Source organism: Hibiscus syriacus, unplaced genomic scaffold (assembly GCF_006381635.1).
Source record: "Hibiscus syriacus cultivar Baekdansim isolate YM2019G1 unplaced genomic scaffold, ASM638163v2 tig00111402_pilon, whole genome shotgun sequence".
Lineage (NCBI taxonomy): Eukaryota > Viridiplantae > Streptophyta > Magnoliopsida > Malvales > Malvaceae > Hibiscus > Hibiscus syriacus.
In genome coordinates this window covers 1,596,694-1,609,895 of record NW_024063082.1, presented here as the reverse complement: position 1 = coordinate 1,609,895, position 13,202 = coordinate 1,596,694, and positions in this window count along the sequence as shown.

Here is a 13,202-nt window from a genome sequence, read left to right as displayed (position 1 = left end):
TTTATAATTATTTTCTAAAACTCATAAAATTTTATTTTTCTCTCCAAAAATATGATTAATTCAAATAAAATAATCACATATACGTTTAAATACATTATTTAAAATAACATCATAGAAAATAGATGAACTCGGATTTGAATGTTGCATTCTCATTGAAATATATACATTATCATATCCATTATATTTGGGAAGGACTACGATATAATTGTACCATTCTATAAAGGGATCAACACCGATGATGCTACGGGTTCGCCCAAGGTTGACCATATAGAATTTCATAAGGTGTCCAAAAATGGCCGGTTGAACAGTCAGTAGTGCCGTGCCACCAATCGACCGCATATTCTTAGATTTTCATTTAGGGAAGACGAATTTTATACGTAGACTGTGAATTTATTCATTTATATTAAATTTTTAAGAAGATAAATTTATAAGTTTTTAGAGAATACGAAATTATATTAAAATATATAAAAAATCTAATATATGTATGAAAATTTGTAAAATTTAAAGGTATGATCATCACCTTCGTTCCATCCATGTTTTCATTGGACAATGTACAGACGCCTAAGGAACTCTACCTGCTTACCTAATGATGTATTGGTATTAGATTTCCTGAACAAGCTTTCCTCATCTGCATATCCGCCATTCCCTTCCCTGAAGCAAGCAACAAATGACGGGGGATGCATGCAAGACGGTCCACAATAATAAAAAAGCAAATTGTAACCCCCTAGACCCGGCCTATGCGTTTCGACTAAGTCTAGTGGATCACATTATGATTATTAAAGACAATTTTTTTTCCGAAACCGTTATTCAATCAATGTAAAATCACATTATAAATGACATGAAGTTATAATAAATCATACTATCAAAACCTAACTTGTAAATATAATACCAATAAGTAATAAATTAATTTAAAACATATCTTAAAAATCAAATCACGATAAACCGAATAGTAATAGCAAAAGTGTCATCATATTAAAATACCACACTTTAAAATAAGGTCCATGTTAACAAAATAAAGACAACTTGCAAGGTAAAAACATTACAATCAAATATACTTCAAGAGATATGTTGATCCTCCAAGTGCTCAATCCAGGGTAACTAACCAACAGTATCTGAAAGGGGGAAAACATTTTCGAAAAGTGAGCTAGGCTCAGTGTGTCCCAATATTACCATAAAATCACTATAGGTACACTAAACAAATCATAGTCCAATAAGTCTCATAAAATTATGCTGCAGTAAATCTCTTTAAAAAGCGTTACCCTAAGGGAACATCTTAGGGCCTGAGAGCCTACCCAAGATAGCTTTCGGGGCCGTGGGGCCTACCTAAGAACACATCTTAGGGCCGCAGGGCCTACCCGAGAATAATCTCAGGGCCGCAGAGCCTACCTAAGAGTCACATTAGGTCCGTAAAATTTTCCAGCTTGATCAGAGCTGTACTTTATAAATTCGTATTCCAAAAATTCAATTGCACCGTGTTATGAATTCCATAAATCCATAAACATGGTAATCATATACCATTTCAAAACAAATATCAGATAACAGTCATAATCCATAAATCATCACATTAAATCGGTGCATCAACAATACGGAAACCAAAGAATTCAGTGTACCACATATTAAAACAATTCAGTAATAAATAGGGAACACACCTCGATAATATGTTCAAATCGTGGATCTACTGATTGCTGGTTTCACCACGCTCTGCTACAGTTTTCGAATCTAATTTATAATATCACTATATTACTAATGGGTAACATAAATAAATCTCTAAATTCATAAAATTTACGAGTCTTACGAGTGAATACTGGTATACGTGGTTTAACTGATCTAGAAGAGTTGGGTCGAGCTATCGAACGATCGGGAGAGTCTCTTGTACCTTCAAACAATAATAATTAATCAGCCCCAAATCTTACTTAATTGTTCAAAGCTAGAATTCTCAAGTATATAAGCATTTTTCGGGTTTGACTATCATTTTGGGGTATTTCGAGTCTGAATTTGGCCAAACGGATTGCGGAATCGGAATCAAGACGTCGAAAAACATAAAGTATGACTTTTTGAAAATTCAGATTCTTGGTCAAAGTCAAAGTCAACCACTTTGACCGTAGATTTGGAGACCTTCGGATTCGAATTTGACAAAACGGACCACGGAAACGGATTCGGCACGTCGAAAACTATCAGGATAGGTATACTCGGAAAAGATTAACGGTCGTTTAATGCTCGGTCAAAGCCATTTTAAGTTTTGGTCAAAGAAAGTCAACGGTCAACGGTCAACGGTCGGGTCGGGTCGGGTCAACGGTCGGGTCGGAGCGGAGCGGTCAAACCGATTCAGACCGGTCAAACCGGTTCGAACCGATTGAAACCGGTCAAACCGGTCAGAACCGGTTGAAAACCGGTCAAACCGGTTTCCAGCAGCCACTCGCCCTGCGGCGGCGCGTGAGGCATCCTCCGGGGCCCTAAAAATCCCGGAAAAATTTCTAAAAATTATTTTGAGCGATTTCAAGATACTTACAACGATCGGTTCAAATTTTTGAACGGCGGAGAGCTCGATTTCAAATCGGCCGAATCTTTGACTGCACCACCTCCTCACGCGCCGCCGTCTACGGCGGACAAGGTTGACACCGGTGAACTCGGAACGGCACAAGGAACATGATGGTGCGGGAGGTGTCGTAAACGGAGCAACGATCAGCGGTGAATTTAAGATTTCCTCGGCGATAGAGCTAACAAAACAGTCGCTACTTTGACTGGAAATTCCCGACGTTTGACCGCGTTTCGCTTCAATTAATTTGAAGGGTTTGTTCCTCGCTTGATGATGAACACAACGGTGGGTTTAAAACGATGATCGGAATTTGGACGGCGTCGGAATCGGAGTTGGAAACTGCGTATGGGAAAGGAAAATTGGGAGCATTTTGGTTCTGAAAATCAGAACCAAATGTACGCTTATAATCAAAGCTGCCGACAGTTTTAGGGTAAATTCAAGGCTTGGTCCTTGGATTTCCTTCACTTCTAAAATGGCCTATAAACTCTCAAAAATTTTGATTTAGTCACCAACAATTTACCAATTTTCACAATTAACCTCTAAAATTTCAATTAAATATTATTTTGTAAATATTCGGGTTGTTACAATTCTCCCCCTCTACAAGAAATTTCGTCCTCGAAATTTACCTTATGAGAATAGTTGAGGAAACTGAGCCTCCATTGACTCTAATGTCTCCCAAGTAGCTTCTGAGGGGCCTCGATTCCTCCACTGAACTTTGACCATTGGAATTCGTCTATTCCGAAGAACTCGTTCATCTCTCTCCAAGATCTGAATGGGCTCCTCTTCATATGACAAATCAGGTCTCAGCTCTACTTCTTCAACCTGAATAATGTGACCTGGATCTGGACGGTATCTCCTCAACATTGATACATGAAAGACATCATGAATACGACTTAGCTCAGAAGGCAACTCAAGCTGATATGCAACAGGTCCTACCCTCTTCAAGATACGAAATGGTCCAATAAATCTTGGACTCAATTTACCCTTACGCCCGAATCTTAATACTTTCTTCCAGGGTGAAATTTTCAAAAAGACCCGATCTCCCACTTCAAACTGTATATCCTTCCTTCTTTGATCTGCATAAGATTTCTGCCTATCAAATGCCTCTTTCAGACGGTCACGGATTAATCTGACTGTGTCCTCCGTCTCTCGCACTAACTCAGGTCCCAACGTTTTCCTATCACGCAACTCAGTCCAACAGATCGGAGTGCGACATTTACGCCCATAGAGTGCTTCATAGGGTGCCATACGAATACTGGTATGATAACTGTTATTGTAAGCAAATTCAGCCAACGGCAAAAAGTTCTCCCAACTACCATGAAAATCGATTACGCAACCCCGCAACATATCCTCCAGAATCTGAATTACTCTCTCAGATTGACCATCAGTTTGTGGATGAAAGGATGTACTATAATCCAATCTTGTTCCCAAAGCCGTATGTAACGCCTTCCAAAATCTCGAAGTAAATCTCGGATCTCGATCAGAAATAATAGACAATGGAACACCATGCAATCTGACAATCTCTGAAATATACAATCTTGCCAGCTTATCCAAAGTATAATTTACTCGCACAGGAATGAAGTGAGCTGACTTTGTAAGTCTGTCAACAATCACCCAAACTGAATCTTTTTTTCAAAGGAGTCATAGGCAAGCCAGTAACAAAATCCATAGTAATACGCTCCTATTTCCATTCAAGAATCTTGATAGGCTGTAACAAACCTGATGGATGTTGATGTTCTGCCTTAACTTGCTGACAAGTCAAACACCTAGCCACAAAGTCAGATATGTCTTTCTTCATACCAGTCCAATAATACATATCTCTCAAATTCCGGTACATCTTATCTCCTCCGGGGTGCATAGCATATGGACTACTATGAGCCTCAGTAAGGATAGTCTGCCTCAATTCAGCGTCATCAGGCACACAATATCTACCTTTAAAGTATAAAACTTCATCCTGATCAATTGCGTAATCTGTGTTTGTCCCCTGCTCTACTTGCTCAAAGATGGAAAGCAAGGAGCTATCAAGGGGCTGCTTAGCTTTGATCTCATCAACCAAGGTCGGCTTAACTTGCAATTCTGCTAACAAAGTGCCATAGTCATATAAATTCATCTTGGCCATTAAAGACCTCAACTCCGATACCGTCTTTCGACTCAAAGCATCTGCTACAATGTTAGCTTTACCATGGTGGTAATCAATCACGCAATCATAATCTTTTAGAAGCTCTAACCAGCGACGCTGTCTCAAATTAAGTTCCTTATGGGTCAGAAGATACTTTAAGCTCTTATGATCTGTGAAAATGTAACACTTCTCTCCATAAAGATAGTGTCTCCAAATCTTCAAGGCAAAAATTACTGCTGCCAACTCTAAATCGTGAGTAGGATAATTACTCTCATGCGGCTGTAGCTGATGGGATGCATAAGCCACCACCTTACTTTCCTGCATTAAAACACAACCAAGTCCTGAATGTGAAGCATCACTATACACTGTAAAATCCTTCCCGGACTCCGGTTGAATCAACACCGGTGCTTGAGTCAAAACCGCCTTTAATTTCTCAAAGCTCTCCTGTTGTGCCTCGCCCCAGTCAAACAACACATTCTTCCTTAACAACTTTGTCAAAGGAGAAGCAATGATCGAGAAGCCCTCAACAAAACGTCGATAATAACCAGCCAAGCCCAAGAAACTGCAGATTTCAGATACGTTCTTAGGTCGTTTCCAATTCATAATAGCCTCTATCTTGCTGGGATCAACCTGAACACCTCGCGCAGAAATAATATGCCCCAGAAATGACACTTCTTGAAGCCAAAACTCACACTTGCTTAGTTTGGCATATAGACGATGCTCTCTCAAAGTCCGCAGAACGATCTTCAAATGCTCGTCATGCTCTGCCTCAGTACGAGAATAGATCAGAATATCGTCAATGAAGACCACCACAAATTGATCCAAATATGGTCGGAACACCCGATTCATCAAATCCATAAAAGCTGCAGGAGCGTTCGTCAAACCAAAAGGCATCACTAAAAATTCATAATGACCATATCTAGTGCGAATGGCCGTTTTTGCAACATCAGATCCTTTAACTTTCAATTGATAATACCCCGAACGAAGATCAATCTTAGAGAATACAGTAGCTCCTCGCAATTGATCAAATAAGTCATCAATCCTGGGTAATGGGTATTTATTCTTGACCGTCATCTTGTTCAATTTCCGATAGTCAATACATAATCTTAGCGACCCATCCTTCTTTTTCACGAATAGAACTGGAGCTCCCCATGGTGAAGTACTATGTCGGATAAATCCTCGATCGAATAATTCTTGCAATTGGACCTTCAACTCCTTAAGTTCCTTTGGATCCATGCGATAAGGTGCCATAGAAATAGGTGAAGATCCCGGATAAGTCTCAATCTCGAACTCTACCTCTCTATCAGGAGGTAACCCAGGCAACTCCTCAGGAAAAACATCAGGAAACTCGCTAACTGTACGAATCTCCTCGATTGTGGACAATGCACCTTTGGTGTTCAAAATACAAGCAATGAAGGTCTCATATCCCTTTCGGATCATACGATCAATTTCCATCGCTGAAACTATATTGGAGAGATAGCCACGCCGTTCACCAATTAACACAACAGTCCGACCATCTGAAGTCTTCAGAGTAGCCCGCTTGTATTCGCAATCCAGCTTTACCTTGTGTTTATTCAACCAATCCATTCCAAGAATTAGATCGAACTCCTCTAGAGGAAGCTCCATAAGATCAGCGAGAAAAATTTCTCCCTGAACCTCGAGAGGGCAACGCCGAAATACTTTATTCACTAATACCGCTTGTCCTACTGGACTTGTAACTGTAACAGTATTTTCAGTGTTCTCTATCGGAATCTGAAGGTTTCGAGATACTGAGCTCGATACATAGGAGTTAGTGGAGCCATTGTCCAGTAATGCAAAGTATGGGATAGAATAAATAGTAAATGTACCTGCAATAACCTCAGGCTCATCTCTGTCATCCCGACGTCTAGTGGCATAAACCAAGGCTGGCTGTCTAGCCTCAGAAACTGTTGGCCCTCTATTTTGCTGAGGTCGAGCTCTACTGTCTGTCCTGGACGCTGAACCACGAGCCTTTACTTGGCTACGATCTCTAATTGGAGTATGTACTGTAGTCTGAGAACGCACAGGAGTCTGGGTAGCGATCCGCTCAGACGAAGCTAGCTGAGGACAATCCCTCCGAAAATGTCCACTAGATCCACAATGAAAACATGCTCCGGTCTTCCTATAACACTCTCCCGTGTGCCGTTTCCCACAAAAGTCACACTGAGGCACTAGAACCGGAACCGAAGAACCACCTCTACTAACAGCTGAAGGTGATGATACAGTAGACCTGAAGCGTGTATTGCTCCTCTGAGGGGCTGAATTACGAGTCCTCTTACCGGAATGTGCGGATGATTCAGTAGGGCCAAAAGATTTCCTAGATCGCTCCTGATCAACACGCTCTCTACCAGAAGCTAACGCCTCCATCTCCTCAGCATCCTTGGCTCTGCTTACCAGCACATCAAAAATCTCATCTTGAAGGGCTACCACCTGCCTACGTAGCTCGTATCTGAGTCCAAAGGCAAATTTACGACATCGATCTCTTTCGGTAGGCACCAGACTGATTCCATACTTTAACAATTTCAAGAACTCTATCTCATACTCTGAAACAGTCATGTCACCCTGAACCAAGTCCTGAAACTGCTGTCGTCTCTGGACTAAGTAGCGCTCACCCAAGAATCGGCTCCGAAAGCGCTCCTTGAAGAAATCCCATGTCAAACGATCAGTAGAAACACTACTGGTCACTGACTCCCACCATGTGTGGGCATTTCCATCTAACATCGCTACTGCCCCCAAATATCTCTTTGCTGAGTCCAAACCCAACTGATCCATGCGTCTTTCTGTATCCTGTAGCCAATCTTCTGCTTCAGTAGGAATTCCTCCAAGCTGTCCTCCAAAAGTCCTGACCCCATTAGCAATTAGAGTCTGCGAAATAGGAACCTCATATACAACACCAGCAGCTCTGACTGCTCCCTGTATCAACTGCAGAAATTGTCTACCAAAAGTCTCATCCAAAGCAACTCCGGTAGATTCTGACTCAATATCTTTCGCTCCTATGATCGGTGTAGTCATGCCAATACCATCGGTAGGAGGCAGATTCGTTGGGGTCGTAGGAGCAGGATCACCTATCGGAGGTGGGGGATCTACTCGTATCTCATCGATCGGATCTGCAAATCTAGCCACTCGACCTCGTCCACGGCTAGTTCGACGACCACGTCTAGAACTCATTTTGATGGATCTCAAGTTTACTACAGAAGATAAAACTTAGGGTTAGATAAGCACTTGGAGTCTCAAACATAGTAAAAATCTTAATAACTTTGTGACATGGCCTTAGTAACTCGTTTTGTAAAATATTTCAAAACCGTATTTTCAATGTGGACTCATACACAGTCCGAGGGTTAAAAACCAAAAGCTCTGATACCAAAAAATGTAACCCCCTAGACCCGGCCTATGCATTTCGACTAAGTCTAGTGGATCACATTATGATTAATAAAGACAATTTTTTTTTCCGAAACCGTTATTCAATCAATGTAAAATCACATTATAAATGACATGAAGTTATAATAAATCATACTATCAAAACCTAACTTGTAAATATAATACCAATAAGTAATAAATTAATTTAAAACATATCTTAAAAATCAAATCACGATAAACCGAATAGTAATAGCAAAAGTGTCATCATATTAAAATACCATACTTTAAAATAAGGTCCATGTTAACAAAATAAAGACAACTTGCAAGGTAAAAACATTACAATCAAATATACTTCAAGAGATATGTTGATCCTCCAAGTGCTCAATCCAGGGTAACTAACCAACAGTATCTGAAAGGGGGAAAACATTTTCGAAAAGTGAGCTAGGCTCAGTGTGTCCCAATATTACCATAAAATCACTATAGGTACACTAAACAAATCATAGTCCAATAAGTCTCATAAAATTATGCTGCAGTAAATCTCTTTAAAAAGCGTTACCCTAAGGGAACATCTTAGGGCCTGAGAGCCTACCCAAGATAGCTTTCGGGGCCGTGGGGCCTACCTAAGAACACATCTTAGGGCCGCAGGGCCTACCCGAGAATAATCTCAGGGCCGCAGAGCCTACCTAAGAGTCACATTAGGTCCGTAAAATTTTCCAGCTTGATCAGAGCTGTACTTTATAAATTCGTATTCCAAAAATTCAATTGCACCGTGTTATGAATTCCATAAATCCATAAACATGGTAATCATATACCATTTCAAAACAAATATCAGATAACAGTCATAATCCATAAATCATCACATTAAATCGGTGCATCAACAATACGGAAACCAAAGAATTCAGTGTACCACATATTAAAACAATTCAGTAATAAATAGGGAACACACCTCGATAATATGTTCAAATCGTGGATCTACTGATTGCTGGTTTCACCACGCTCTGCTACAGTTTTCGAATCTAATTTATAATATCACTATATTACTAATGGGTAACATAAATAAATCTCTAAAATCATAAAATTTACGAGTCTTACGAGTGAATACTGGTATACGTGGTTTAACTGATCTAGAAGAGTTAGGTCGAGCTATCGAACGATCCGGAGAGTCTCTTGTACCTTCAAACAATAATAATTAATCAGCCCCAAATCTTACTTAATTGTTCAAAGCTAGAATTCTTAAGTATATAAGCATTTTTCGGGTTTGACTATTATTTTGGGGTATTTCGAGTCTGAATTTGGCCAAACGGATTGCGGAATCGGAATCAGGACGTCGAAAAACATAAAGTATGACTTTTTGAAAATTCAGATTCTTGGTCAAAGTCAAAGTCAACCACTTTGACCGTAGATTTGGAGACCTTTGGATTCGAATTTGACAAAACGGACCACGGAAACGGATTCGGCACGTCGAAAACTATCAGGATAGGTATACTCGGAAAAGATTAACGGTCGTTTAATGCTCGGTCAAAGCCATTTTAAGTTTTGGTCAAAGAAAGTCAACGGTCAACGGTCAACGGTCAACGGTCAACGGTCGGGTCGGGTCAACGGTCGGGTCGGGTCGGGTCAACGGTCGGGTCAGACCGGTCAAACCGATTCAGACCGGTCAAACCGGTTCGAACCGGTTGAAACCGGTCAAACCGGTCAGAACAGGTTGAAAACCGGTCAAACCGGTTTCCAGCAGCCACTCGCCCTGCGGCGGCGCGTGTGGCGCGTGAGGCGTCCTCCGGGGCCCTAAAAATCTCGGAAAAATTTCTAAAAATTATTTTGAGCGATTTCAAGATACTTACAACGATCGGTTCAAATTTTTGAACGGCGGAGAGCTCGATTTCAAATCGGCCGAATCTTTGACTGCACCACCTCCTCACGCGCCGCCGTCTACGGCGGACAAGGTTGACACCGGTGAACTCGGAACGGCACAAGGAACACGATGGTGCGGGAGGTGTCGTAAACGGAGCAACGATCAGCGGTGAATTTAAGATTTCCTCGGCGATAGAGCTAACAAAACCGTCGCTACTTTGACTGGAAATTCCCGACGTTTGACCGCGTTTCGCTTCAATTAATTTGAAGGGTTTGTTCCTCGCTCGATGATGAACACAACGGTGGGTTTAAAACGATGATCGGAATTTGGACGGCGTCGGAATCGGAGTTGGAAACTGCGTATGGGAAAGGAAAATTGGGAGCATTTTGGTTCTGAAAATCAGAACCAAATGTACGCTTATAATCAAAGCTGCCGACAGTTTTAGGGTAAATTCAAGGCTTGGTCCTTGGATTTCCTTCACTTCTAAAATGGCCTATAAACTCTCATAAATTTTGATTTAGTCACCAACAATTTACCAATTTTCACAATTAACCTCTAAAATTTCAATTAAATATTATTTTGTAAATATTCGGGTTGTTACACAAATGATGAAGCATTTGAAGTGAACGTGAGCAGCAGACACAGGCATGAAGCAACGACTCTGGTGGTAATAAACCATGTGCTTCACAGTTTCTCCATGCCCTTTCATATGATTGTCGGCAACGCTCAATCGGGACGTGTGTCTTCGCATGGCCGCTTCTCTGCTGTTGCGTTTCTGAATATGCAACGTCTCTAATTTTTTTTTTCTAACACGTGGTAACAACTAAGGTGAATAGATATTAATATTTTTTTTATTTTTAAAATTCATAATAAAAGATAACCAAATTATTGAAAATAAAGTAAAACTAAAAGAAAATAAAAGAAGTAAGAATCTTTGAATCGTTGTTTACAGTTGAGAGTGGCCTTAAACCATGCTTGAGAGCAGCTTCCCAAACAAGGTAGATTCTGTGGACATCAATTGCCCCAACTTCGTGGTGAGTCCAGCCTTCTTGCTGATGAACCACGCCTCCTGCATGCCACGCGTTCTCCATACTATACCGTCAATTAATTCTAAACATATACCCACCACCAACTCATGTTTTAATTACCCCATTTATATATGAAAAAGAAGGGAACCATTGTTACCACCACATATATTTTCATCGATCAATTTTAAAAATAAAAATATATTATCACTAAAAAAGTCATAAAAAATTAAATATAATATAATTTTAAAATTATAAGGGAACGATTGTTTCACCCGTCCCTCGATCTATTTTTGAATGAAACTATAACTCGATGAAATAGGTTCCCGATGGAGCCCAGTTTTGTTCCCATGGTGTTATCCGCTTGTCAAACAGCGTTCCTTCTTCATGAACCATTCTCACTTTAACCTCTAGACGGTTGTTCACAAATAGCGTTGCGTTGAGAATAATAAATGTTCTGTAAATATAGTTTCAATTGGTTGTTATGTTAGTTACCCTTGTTAGTTATGTAGTAGAGCAGTTATACTAGCATCTATATATACATGTTAGCTCAATTTTTAACTAATGATTATGATTAATGAAAGTCTGAAATATTCTTCCAAACCCTCTCATTAGCAATTTAACATGCTTACGTTGTTATACCTCTTAAAAATATGATTCTATATTAATCTACCTACAATAATTTGTAAATGGATCTATCAAAGAATATAAATCGTCGACGCAATTCGTAGAGCATAAGCCATCGATAAAACTCTTGATAAACTCAAAATAAAAATTCATCAAGTCCGTTAACCCGTGATTATATTTATATGTCTTATCAATTTATACATAACAATAATGATTTTACACCTGACATGACAAACGTGTAAAGAGTGTTTGTTTGGGGGTAATGATATAAATTCTAGTAACAAATAAGAAGAGGGACTTGACTACTTTTCTCCTTAACAAAGAAGTATTTTTCCTTCAGCTCATCTCGACCAATATCTTCATATTATAACCCGATCATCGACTACAAATTTATGCTCAAACTAGAAGAAATAAACTGTCATCGACCCACATAATTATTTTTATTTTTCATCAACAAATGTTCTTCCTCCATTCAGAGCTTCATTCAGATCCCAAAATTTGTACATTTTTTTTCAAAAATAAATTCATGCAATGGCAACATTTTCTTCGAATTATAATAACCATTAATGAATCAATAAAATAAATATTTTCAGGTTATCCATTACGTTGAATCACTGTTTCATACTTTGCTATGATGCTATCTATTGTTATTCACTTGCACGGCTGCGTGCATAAGTTGTGTAATAGCATGTGTTTTCCATTTAATACTATAGCGTTTAGAGGTTGCGCGTACATAAATTGTTTAAATTTAATTCGACGTATTCAACAACTGAATAGTATATAACAAACATGGTTCAATACGTTAAATATATACATTTCAAATTTGTGCTTATAATTACATTTTAATATAGCAACGCATGATGAAAAGGTCTAAATTATTTATTCCTGCCAACTACCTACCAACATTTCGAAGGTCATTGGAGCAGTTGAAAATATACAGAGGTCAATGTAGATTTTTTATTCGACTGGGTTAAAAATTCACACTAACATTCACATTTGACTTGATCCGATAGAAATATATATATAATTCTCATTTTATTAAGTAAAATAAGGACCTAATTGAAATAAAAAATATATAGAGGGAGTATTATAATAATTATGTGTAAATATATAAAAGTCAATTATAATGTTATTCTCAAATCTGATCATATTTTTCATTATAAACTTGAATTTTATTCATCTGACTCTATCATTCAAAACAATCTAACTCGATCTAATCCGAACTCAAATTTTTTAAAAAAATCTAACTATATAAAAATTGACCCGAACACATCAGACCCGAAGTGATATTTTATGACCAATGAAAATCATAAGCGTGGATTAAATAAAACTCACATCACTTTTTTTTCCTTATTGTTCATTTAATTTTAATTTTTAATTATAAAAATATCTTTAAAATACTTGAAAATCAAATGGAAATCTACGAAGACACCGGTTACATTTCCAGTCACAGAATTTTCATTAATCATTGCAAACTGCTATTGTTGGGGTAAGGTGACCAATAATAATAAAATCCGTAAAAAAATAATAAAATCGATAGTGTTTTATCGGATATATTAAAAAAATCGGTAAAACGTTTAATAATAACAAAATCGATAGAAATAATAATGTTTCCGGTAATTTTTTACCGATTTTGTTAAAAAAATAATAACAAAACTGGTAGCACAT